The sequence below is a fragment of the Triticum dicoccoides genome, chromosome 5B (genome assembly GCF_002162155.2).
Source record: "Triticum dicoccoides isolate Atlit2015 ecotype Zavitan chromosome 5B, WEW_v2.0, whole genome shotgun sequence".
In the NCBI taxonomy this organism is placed as follows: Eukaryota; Viridiplantae; Streptophyta; class Magnoliopsida; order Poales; family Poaceae; genus Triticum; species Triticum dicoccoides.
In genome coordinates, this window is record NC_041389.1 from 416,156,011 (window position 1) to 416,165,358 (window position 9,348).

The following is a 9,348-nucleotide window of genomic DNA, read 5'->3' on the forward strand; positions in this document are numbered from 1 at the left end:
GTGATAAAAGAGTTCATCGTAAAGAGTTACATCGATGCAAGCTTTTACACTAATCTAGATGCCTCTAAGTCTCAATCTGGATACATGTTGAAAGTGGGAGCAATTAGGTAGAGTAGCTCCATGCAGAGCATTATAGACATAGAATATTTGCAAAATACATTCGGCTCTGAATGTGACAGACCCGTTGACTAAACTTCTCTCACGAGCAAAACATGATCATACCTTAGTACTCTTTGGGTGTTAACCACATAGCGATGTGAACTGTATTATTGACTCTAGTAAACCCTTTGGGTGTTGATCACATGACAATGTGAACTATGGATATTAATCACATACAGATATGAATATTGCTGTTAAATCACATGGCGATGTGAACTAGATTATTGACTCTAGTGTAAGTGGGAGACTGAAGGAAATATGACCTAGAGGCAATAATAAAGTTATTATGTATTTCCTTATTTCATGATAAATGTTTATTATTCATGCTAGAATTGTATTAACCGAAAACATAATACATGTGTGAATACATAGACAAACATAGTGTCACTAGTATGCCTCTATTTGACTAGCTCGTTGAATCAAAGATGGTTAAGTTTCCTAGCCATAGACATGAGTTGTCATTTGATTAACGGGATCACATCATTAGAGAATGATGTGATTGACTTGACCCATTCCGTTAGCTTAGCACTTGATTGTTTAGTATGTTGTTATTGCTTTCTTCATGACTTATACATGTTCCTATGACTATGAGATTATGCAACTCCCGTTTACCGGAGGAACACTTTGTGTGCTACCAAATGTGACAACGTAACCGGGTGATTATAAAGGTGCTCTACAGGTGTCTCCGAAGGTACCTGTTGAGTTGGCATATTTCGATATTAGGATTTGTCACTCCGATTGTCGGAGACGTATCTCTGGGCCCTCTCGGTAATGCACATCACTATAAGCCTTGCAAGCAATGTGACTAATGAGTTAGTTGCGGGATGATGCATTACATAACGAGTAAAGAGACTTGCCGGTAACGAGATTGAACTAGGTATTGAGATACCGACGATCGAATCTCGGGTAAGTAACATACCGATGACAAAGGGAACAACGTATGTTGTTATGCAGTTTGACAGATAAAGATCTTCGTAGAATATGTGGGAGCCAATATGAGCATCCAGATTCCGCTATTGGTTATTGACCGGAGATGAGTCTCGGTCATGTCTACATAGTTCTCGAACCCGTAGGGTCCGCACGCTTAACGTTCGGTGATGATTTATAGTATGAGTTATGTGTTTTGATGTACCGAAGGTAGTTCGGAGTCCCTTATGAGATCGGGGACATGGCGAGAAGTCTCGAAATGGTCGAGACGTAAAGATCGATATATTGGACAACTATATTCGGACATCGAAAAGGTTCCGAGTGATTCGGGTATTTATCGGAGTATCGGAGAGTTACGGGAATTCGTCGGGGAGTATATGGGCCTTATTGGGTTTAGGGGAAAGAGAGAGGGGAGGCTGCGCCCCCCCCCCCCCAAGGCCTAGTCCGAATTGGACTAGGGGGAGGGGATGCGCCCCCTCCTTCCTTCTCTTCTCTTTTCCCTTTCCTTGACTCCTACTCCTACTACTTGGAAGGGGGGAATCCTACTCCCGGTGGGAGTACGACTCCTCCAGGGCGCACCATAGGAGGGCCGGCCCTCCCCCCTCCTCCACTCCTTTATATACGGGGGCAAGGGGGCATCTCTAGACACACAAGTTGATCTGTTGATCTCTTCCAGCCGTGTGCGGTGCCCCCCTCCACCATATTCCACCTCGGTCATATCGTAGCGGTGCTTAGGCGAAGCCCTGCGTCGGTAGCAACATCGTCACCGTCATCATGCCGTCATGTTGACGGAACTCTCTCGTGAAGCTCTGCTAGATCAGAGTTCGCGGGACGTCATCGAGCTGAACGTGTGCTGAACTCGGAGGTGTCGTACGTTCGGTACTTGGATCGGTCAGATCGTGAAGACGTACGACTACATCAACCGCGTTGTGCTAACGCTTCCGTTTTCGGTCTACGAGGGTACGTGGACTCACTCTCCCTGCTCGTTGCTATGCATCACCATGATCTTACGTGTGCATAGGAATTTTTTGAAATTACTACGTTCCCCAACAGTATCACCCGGGCACGCTCGGGCACGTTCGCCTGACAGTCAGGCCCACCACCGACCTCATGGATGTCTCACAAAAAACACCATCGGCCTCGTCGGTCTGAAACCCTAGCTCACCCACTCTCCTCTCTTGCTCCGTCCTTTCCTCTTCCCTCACCAACTCCGATCAAATCCGGTGCAATGTCGAGTTCCGACAGCCGCTCCGACGACGAGGTGGAGCCGGTGTATGAGCTTGCCCTCTGCATCGCCTTAAAGCGGTCCAAGGTGGAGACCGGAGGCACCTTCGAATCTGCAGCCTCGCCGCAGTTTCCCCGTCGACGCATCTCGGATGCCGACACTGGCCCTTCCCGGCCCATGGGCAGCTCCAACAGGCGGCCAGCACAATCCGCGCCTCCCCTACGCCGTCCCCTCACCCCGTCGGTTGTTGCTCCCCCATGTCGTCCCCTCGCCCCGCCGGCCACTGCTCCCCCTCGTGGGCAGCGGTGGTGTTTGTGCCCGTCCCGCCGGCCTGGACGCGCACGTCGGAGTCGAAGTCGGAGGCGCGCGCCGCCCGCCGTGGGAGGCAGTGGGCAAGGGAGAAGGAGGCTGTGGAGAGCTCTGTCCACCGCCGGCGTGGGTTACGGCGGTGGAGACGTACGCTCGGCGGCTCCGCCGCAAGAACACGAAGGCTCTTCGACTTGCCATTGAGCAGTCCAAGCGGGAGGCATTGGAGAAAACAACGGAGATGGCTCAGCTGGCCAAGCTCAGGTGCCAGCAGGACTGGGATGTCCAGCGCCTCAACGGCCTCGTTATCGTCGACTCCTCCTCCTCCTCTGACCACGGCTCCTCCGACGAATCGGACGATCCTCACTAGCCGCCTCGGAGGAGCCACTGGAAAGGGCCGGCTGGGAAGTGGTGATGTTGATTTTTGTTTCAAGTTTTAGATGTCTCTACTCCTAATGGACGAATTGGTTGAATAGTCCCCCCCACTTTCAACCGGTTTATTTTCAACCGTTTATTTTCAACCGGTTTTTTTCCATCAAATTACCCCCACCCCCACGCCCACCCACCGAAACGCGCCCAGCGAACCGGGGAGAGATCCGTTGATTTGGCTAAGGTAGGAAAGAATCTATTATTTGTTTGCTAAAGCAAATTGCATTAATGGAAGAGATCCGTTGATTTGGCTAAGGTAGGAAAGAATCTATTCTTTGTTTCCTAAAGAAAAATTGCATTAATGAGAGAGATCCGTTGATTTGGCTAAGGTAGGTAAGAATCTATTATTTGTTTCCTAAAGCAAATTGCATTAATGGGAGAGATCCGTTGACTTGGCTAAGGTAGGAAAGAATCTATTATTTGTTTGCTAAAGCAAATTACATTAAAGAAAGAGATCCGTTGATTTGGCTAAGGTAGGAAAGAATCTATTATTTATTTCCTAAAGAAAATTGCATTAATGAGAGAGATCCGTTGATTTGGCTAAGGTAGGAAAGAATCTATTATTTGTTTCCTAAAGCAAATTGCATTAATGGGAGAGATCCGTTGATTTGGCTAAGGTAGGAAAGAATCTATTATTTGTTTGCTAAAGGAAATTGCATTAATGAAAGAGATCTGTTGATTTGGCTAAGGTAGGAAAGAATCTATTATTTGTTTCCTAAAGAAAATTACATTAATGGGAGAGATTTGTTGATTTGGCTAAGGTAGGCGGTTTTTGCGGTTCTTGGCGACTCAGTGTGAGGTGGGGCGAGGTACAAAAAAATATCATGGAAGGTGAGACGGAAAAAAACCTGGGAGGTGGGAGTTGTCCCTGGTTAACCTACGAAATTTCATAGATTTTTTTAGGACGAAAAAAAACCAGTGGAGGTGGGACGAAAATTGGCCGGCGGAGACTACCAGTCCCACTACTGACTTTTTTTCGTCCGGTTTTATTTCATCCCACCTCCCACTACTGACTTTTTTCTTAATTAATAACTCCACCCTCCTGCTGGTTTTTTTCTAATCTAATTCAATCTATTGATCCTTCCTTAGTCACAATGCACTTACATGTAGCCCCGACAGATCGGTTTCCATATGAAATAAAACACAATCATCAATCAATCCTTGGTTCTCTTTTATAGGACTTGTTGCCATACATGAACCATACGATAACTTCCATATACAAAATAAAGGGAAACACAATCAGGTTTCCTTCCTTTCCAAAGTTCTAGCCACCGACCCCCTCCCCAGACCGCGTTCTTTTTCCCATGCCACCATCGACAATCTGCTCTCCCATTTCCTCGTCCTCCCCACGTTGTGAAGTTCCAACGCACAACTACACAAACACCAGTGACATAGAAAACCACCGCCTCCTCCTCCGCGCCACCGCCTACTCTATTTTTCCCCTCTGTGTGGCGACCTGAATGGAAGGCGGTGGATCTGGGATGCGCCTGGTTCCACAAGACGCCAGGCGTAAGGAAGGATGGAAAACCACCGGCTGGATGGCCAAGGGTGGCCCATTGAAGGTTTGAAACCTCCTATGGCGTAATTTTGTGCAACCTGCATGAAGATTGTAGGAGCTATCCATGTGGTCGTTCCATCGGCAACAAGTACGTATTGGATAGCACATAATTTGAAATTCTTGACGGAGTTGACTGACCATGACTTTGACTCTCACAATGTTGCATGTTCTTCGGAGTTGACTGGTGGCGTTTTTAGGTTATTACTACCATGAAGATGAGAGGAACATCGAGAAAAATCCTTTCCCTAAAAAATGGATGGGAGGAATATCTTGGTCTATGATTTCATGATGAATAGGACCCTAAGAAAGCAGTGGATGATGCCCCGTTGATTCTCTTTGAATTCGGCTACTGTGGGAATGTGTATAGTCAGGCTTGGAGTGAGCGCTCCATGCATGTGTGTCAGTGGCACTCAGAGATTGGTTGTGCCGCTCTTGTGAGGGTGTGTGGGAGTGGTGTGCTCGAGACACGCCAATCTCGTGAGCAGGTGCGGAGATGAGTTGCACAAGAGAAACATTGGTGGGATGAACCCAAACCTTTATTTTTTTCTAATATGAATTATCCTTCCTTCTTAGAAAAACATGTTTTGAGTAAAGTTATCTTTACTATAGACATATATTGACAATTAATCAAGTATCAACATCATTGCATGCTTATTGCGTGGAATGTGTGTCCCAATGTTGACAGAAGGTATAAAAAGATTGTCTTGGAATTATTATTTTCTTGGGAAGATATTGCCCTGAATTCTCATTTCTCATCAGAAATTTAGTATCTATTTTCGTTGATCTTATTTGCAACATGTACAAGTCAGTAATAATCTAAGAGGGTGCCCTACCGGAGAAGATTATGATAGTTGGACAAGAAACTTGATACTGTCGTGCAAGGTAGAGGTAGGAGAAATAGGAGATAAAAGCATGCATGGTGGGAGAAGGAAGTCCAGTGTCGCGTGGTAGCTCAGACATGGAGTGTGGAAGAAAGACAATGACGAGATGTATGTACCTACTAGATCATGACCATGAGATATCATCCCATAAAAATGGCCTTTGACTCTCATGTCACATGAATTTTCTCTTTGTATATATATATTTGTTAGTCCGTGGCAACGCACGGACACTTAGCTAGTAGTATAAAGTTGTCCGTTATTTATGTGAACTTTGGCGGATCTTTTGGTGAACTATTGTGCTATTTCTATGTCCGGTCAGCTGATCTACATAATTTCATCGATGTTGGATGATATAGTATGGATATAGGGGTTCGGATATGAGAGACACGAATGTGAATAACGGATGCGACCGGACGTGTCCGCGGACATTTGAAGGCCCGGATTTATCAAGTCCGGCCGTAGATGCTCTTACGTCCTCGCCGGATGCCACGCTCCTCGGGGAGTCCAGAAGGTCGTTCTGACGAAGCACGACGCCCAGGACCTGAGCTTATGATGAATACAAGCACTGTCGTGTTATGCAAATATACTACCATACTCCCACGCCGTTTTCTGCCTCCCTCCTACGTTCGCAATTGGAGTTGACAAAGATTTTCTTTTACTTTTTTGCGAATATGAGTTGACAAAGAACTTTTGTCAAGATTTCAGCCGAAAATTACCATAGCGTAAGATCGAGTTTTGCACTGAAGTCGTTTATTTTTTTGCTGAACTTTCCACATATCAATTTTGTCCATTCTCATGCAGTCGTAGCTGGGTCAACGAGGACCCATTCCAAAAGAGTGACCAGCACCGGTGTGCGGAGGAGTACGGCGGAATCAGGAGGCAGTGCACGGGTACCGAAACCTGACCATGGCATCTTCGCTTGTGCTTTCGGACATGTGCAGGTACTCGTCGCATGAATCAGCGGTTATGCCATATGCAAGAATCCACAGTGCGACCATGCACTTCTTGTAACGAGAGAAACCAATCCTTCTCGTGGTGTCCTTCAAGATGAAGTAGTTATCACATGACCGGACGCGATGGTTGAGACAATCAAAGACATTTTTGCGCATCTGAAAGCGTCAGCGAAAATTGTCAGCGAAGAGGGCATCGGGGGCGAAGTAGTCATCCATCAGTGTCAAATGACCGCGCGTCCGATTACGGTTGAGCACTCGATGACCCTTGATCGATCTCTTGAAATTGAGGACATGCTCCTCCACCCGCTCTGTGTCTGCAAGCACCGCCTGCATCATTATTGTCTTATCTATGTAGTCCTCCTTGTCGTACGAGCCGGATGACTCAACACAATGCTCGTATATGTACTTCAGATTCGAACCCATTGCTTCAAAGAAGAAGGGACAAAAAAATAGCTCGGGCAATCCACCGAACACTTGCCAGGCATGGTGAGCAGCGTAGGAGCGGATGGTACCTGAGCGGCATTCGGAGGAAAGGCTCGTCCCCGCGGTGGAGGAGAAGCGGCGTGGAGCCCGTGTGTACCGTTGGATGTGACAGACTCATCGAGTTCCGCCCGGGGTGTGGCGTGGCGTGACGGCCAGGATGGTGAAGCGGCGGCGAAGGCAAGAGAGAAAAATGGAACAAGAGAAAATGAAGGGCGGAGGCGTGGGGTCCGGGAGGGGGTTTTGGTGAGCCGGGGGTGTTGGAGTCATGCATGGCTGTTGTACGGACTGTCGCAAAGCACCGTCGTCCCCCCACTTTGTCTCGGGTTTGCCTGAAAAAGTACATACAGACCGCTCGACGGACCGATACACGCCCGCGTTAGATGATACAACACGTCTGGATCATGCAGTCTGGACGGTTGCGGATGGTGTGAGGGTTGCTTTGAAGATGCCTTAAGTATTAATTTTTTTTAAATAATAAGTGTTACACGTGTGGCACAAAGTAATACCATCCCGATATTTTTTACAACTAAAATTGCCATCCGAAAAAAAATCCCCAAAAAACTGAAAGTTGCCATGCTTCATAACCCAAATTGCCATTCTCGGGTAACTAAACTTGTTATCAAAAAACACATGTAGCACTTATCAGGGTCCTAAATTTTTACTGAGTTGAAAGACAGAGAAGAGGAGAGAGAAGAGGAGAGAGAAAAGAAGCGTGTTATAGATAAAGAGCTATATCTAGCATGGGCTCTGAAAAACTTTGCGAGGGTGCGAGAAGAACCATGTGTTGATAAAATTACTCCTTTGTCCTCCCTAATATTTTTTACTCCGTGTATAAGATTAAATTTGTATTAGGTGCATTTGCTGATGGGTATTGTTATACGGGTCGCAAATTCTAGCACGCATGGGTAATTATATGTGCTTGTACTATGCGTATGTCGTTTTGGCCTGCATGTCGTGGGCGATGGCGTTCGTTGAGCCTTGCCGGTGCCAAAACTGCAGGGGTGCATGCCAGGAGAGAAAATATGACAGATGGACACAAAAGATGGCCAGAAGAGCAAAAAAGTTCAGCTGGTACCAAAGTTGGCCAGAAGGCCAAAAAATTGAGCATTTTGGTACAGTTGCTGGAATAGAAGCACCGCTGATCGGTCAAAGGACAGAAGTCCATAACATAGAACGTACATGCACGTTCGTTCTGTTAGTGAGCTTGTGAACATTGCAAGGAATCACTAAAATTAACCAACCGAAACGCTGAGTTGCTGGCCTGAACTGGACAGCGGCACCAAGGAGCAGACCGCTGGGCAGTGGGCATGTGTTGAACAGCTCAGGGAAAGAGATGTCACGAGTCCTTGCCGGATGCCGCGCTCCTCGGAGAGTCCAGAAGCTCGTGCCGACCAAGCACGACGCCCAGGACCTGAGCTTATGAATACAAGTACTGTACTAGTAACTATGTGATGCAATCAGAATCACCAAAGAGGCAAAGATGAACCTTTGTGAAAAGCTCAGCCAAAATTACCGTAGCTTAAGATCGACTTTCGTGGTTCGTGAATGAATCGCCCTGTGCTTACTTTATAATTAATCTGTCCCAACTCCCGCTAGTAGATAGGTAGGGTTTTAGTCCTCGCAGGGATGGCGTTTGAACGGATGGCAGCGCTCCTTCTTCAAGTCAGTCTTCCGGACTCCGATCCTCCCCCAGTTTGCCCGTTGGGACGGATTGGACGGAGCTCTAGTGTAGATTCATGCCAGCTCCTTGGAATGGCGAGGTTAGGGTTTCTCGTCGTGCGTACACAACGGTGATATTTGGTGTTAGGTTCTTCAGATCGATTTAAGGATTCATAGGCGACAACTGCGGCTTCAGGGCGCTGGTCCTTAGGGTCACGTGCACGAAGACTTCCCGGCTATCATCGACAATGTCAGACCGGCTTGGGTTTGGGCGCGGCGGCGTTCTGGCGGCGGCAATGGTCGTTCGGTGGTTCATGGACCTCGGTGTAATTTTTGTTATGTTTGAGGTGCTTTGTACTTCTGGTGAATCTTTATAGCAAATCTGGTCCTTTTCATAAAAATAAAAGAAAAACAAAAGGAATGGCTAGAAGCTAGTTGATTGAATTCTTTTTTGGTTAGTCAATTTTTCCGGGATCAAGGTGAACCTTTAGATAAAAAAAAGTTCATTCCAGATTACGTCTTCTTTCTCCAACAGTTTCCTTTCAGAAAAACATGTCACAACCGCTCGGGTTCTCCTTTCTCCCGCTGCCTACCACCACCGGTCGGGCCGCCTGCTTCCGTCTGCCTGGCCGGCGGCGCTCCCACGCGCCAGCCTAGCCGCTCCGCCCACCCATCCACCTCTCGCCATCGTCGCGCTGCCGCCGCCGCTAGCCATTCCTCTAAACCGGCAAACCCCTTGAAATTCTCTGGCGAACCTGCACCACCCCC